The sequence below is a fragment of the Cupressus sempervirens genome, chromosome 1 (genome assembly GCF_028749045.1).
Source record: "Cupressus sempervirens isolate cs-2001-9-10 chromosome 1, ASM2874904v1, whole genome shotgun sequence".
Taxonomy (NCBI): Eukaryota; Viridiplantae; Streptophyta; class Pinopsida; order Cupressales; family Cupressaceae; genus Cupressus; species Cupressus sempervirens.
Window position 1 is genome coordinate 583,080,556 of NC_143118.1, and position 2,722 is coordinate 583,083,277.

The window sequence follows — 2,722 nt, forward strand, 5'->3', positions numbered from 1 at the left end:
CCAAATCTCCACCTTCACTTCCCAAAGGTATAAATTTCTTTGGGGCTTAGCCAAGAGTGACAAGATTTTGCTTCCAAGAGAGGTGTCTTCGATTCACCTCCCGATATTTATACTCTGTTATAAAATTGGAGTTGAGGTCATCCTAAGGGGTGATGAAATCCCCAAGTAGGACTCCTAAAAAATGTAAAACAAGGCCACTTATTTCTTGTGCACTCAAAATCACCCAGAGGCATGAGAGGAGTGAATATGTAAGTGGTCTTGGGTTTAATAGACACTTGTTCTTTCCCAATGGAGCTTTAGGTTTTCTATCTATTCTTGAAGACACTCATGTTTATAACATACAATGTTCTTTTCAACTTGACAATGTTCTCAACATAAAAAATCAGATTTTGTCAACAAAAATAAATTGATCGTCGTCAACATAAGAAAATTGATAGAGATAGAGAAAATTCCTTTATTGCATTCAAGATTGAGTGAGTATTCATATTAAGCACCAAATCAAAATGTTCAAATTGCAATGTTCTTTGTCCCTTAAGCATTCAAGATTTTATGAGAATAATTTAAATCCAAATCAAAATATTTCATCGCATTCTCTTTTGATCCTTAAGCATTCAAGAGTGTATTTTCTATCTAACCATTCATTCCAATGAAAAACATGTCAATTCCTTAAGGCACTCAAGATTGCATTTTGCTACTCTATACATCCATTCCAATGAAAATCTTGTTCATCCCTTAAGGTATTCAAGAGTGTATTTGAACAACATTCATTCCAATGAAATGTGTGTAAATTTCTTTAAAACATTCAAGAGTGTATGTGTAATGTTACCTTTAAATGCATTCAAGAGTTTGTTTGGTTTTGGGTATTAGTTGCAACATGCATTCCAAGGACAAGTGATTAATTTAGAAAAGTTTATTCCCATGAGCAATAAAAAAAAGAACTTGCAAGAAACATGATTAATTGTTTCTAAGATGCTCCAATTTGCAAAAGCTACAATAAACAACTTGTTTAGCCTCACAAAAAATCTCCAAAATGAAGGCTTTACTATGGAAATTTTTTAATTTTTTATTATATATATGTAAATAAAATTAAAATATCCTATATCCTACAGAATCTCAAAATACAGGTGCAAACAACAAAACTTCAAAGATGATAGAATATCGCAGACGACAAAACTTCAACAATGATAGAATATTGCAGATGACAAAATACTGACAACATTGACTTTTTTACCACCCAAAGAATAGATGATAAAACACTAAAATCGGAGGTGACATTTTAATGAAGTGATGAACTGATGTCCACCCACAATACAGATGAAAATCTACTGCTAAAATTCGGAGACAATAGTTTACAATTTTGCAAATAATAGGCCACCCACAATAGAGACGACATACAAGGTAAAAAATTAAAGATGATAATAAATACTATGGAGACGTCAATATGCAGTGGAGACAAAAAAATGGTTCTGGTTAGTAGTATGAAACAGTTTAAAAAAAATGTCATGGTAGGAGATGCCAAACAATGGAGATGTTGATCTGCGGAGACAACAAAGTGTCTTTGTAGATGACACTGCATCCTAATAGAGATGACATTGCACAATTTTTATAGTGAATTATGAGTTTTTGATTGAGTTTTTAGAAATGGAAGAGGGAGGTGAGTCCCATCGGACATGCCAAAATGTATGCGTAAAAACCTAACCTGTAAACAAACAAATGTTAGTTGTACAATTACATATCAAAGATTCAAAACAAATCAAAATGAAACTAATGTTAAACATGAGTTTTAAAACTTATGCAACCAAAAAATTAGAATCCTCATGCAACCTCAAAGCATCTCAACAAGGGTGCCCATAAGAGGCCTTGTTGGTGTGCTTAAGAATGAGGGATGTGGATGTGCTCTCCTCAAATCCATGATTTGATAAATGATATGCAATGATATGAAACTATGCTAAGGTGCATGAAGAATACTTCAAGCAATGGCTATGGAAGCAACCATGTTTGAAAGCATTCAAAGGAATATGAATGTGGATGCACGAAATCAAACTAAGTTAACAATGCAAATGGAATGAAATCTAGCAATTACCAAAGTATTAGTAACAATGCATAAAAATCACTAGAAAGCTCTAAGTCTAAACTAGCATGATAACAATGCATATGGAGGAGATGAGAAATGCTTGAGACAAGGGCTCTATTTATAGGCTTGAGAGAGGCCTTGGAGAGGTGGCATCTATGTGGCATCCACATAGGTGCCACAAGGGAGACACATGGGCTAAGGGGACAAGCCATGCAAATGTCAACATAAGCCTTTTAGGTGAAAGCGATGGCTCAAGGTTTGCTCACACATGTGTGATCAACCTTGGAGAAAGGAAAGGGGGACAAGTGTGTAAGAGTGTAAGATACTTTTGAATAAATAGATAAAATGGAAGCATTATTAGATCTTGAGTTTTTCACACATGTGTGAACAAACATTTAGGGACTAAAAGGTGCTTAGAAAGGTGTTTAGCATTAATTAAGTGAAATTAATTAATGGATAGGCTTAGAAGGATGAGAGTGATGGGTGTAGACTAGGTTTTAGGATGGATTATGATTAAATTAAATAGGATTTAATTTAATCATAGGATTAAAGAATTTAATAAAATGGAGGGATTTAAATAAATTGAGATTTCTTCAAAAGGGGATTTATGGAGCTCTATGTATTAAATAAATTTAATTCATTAAGGGA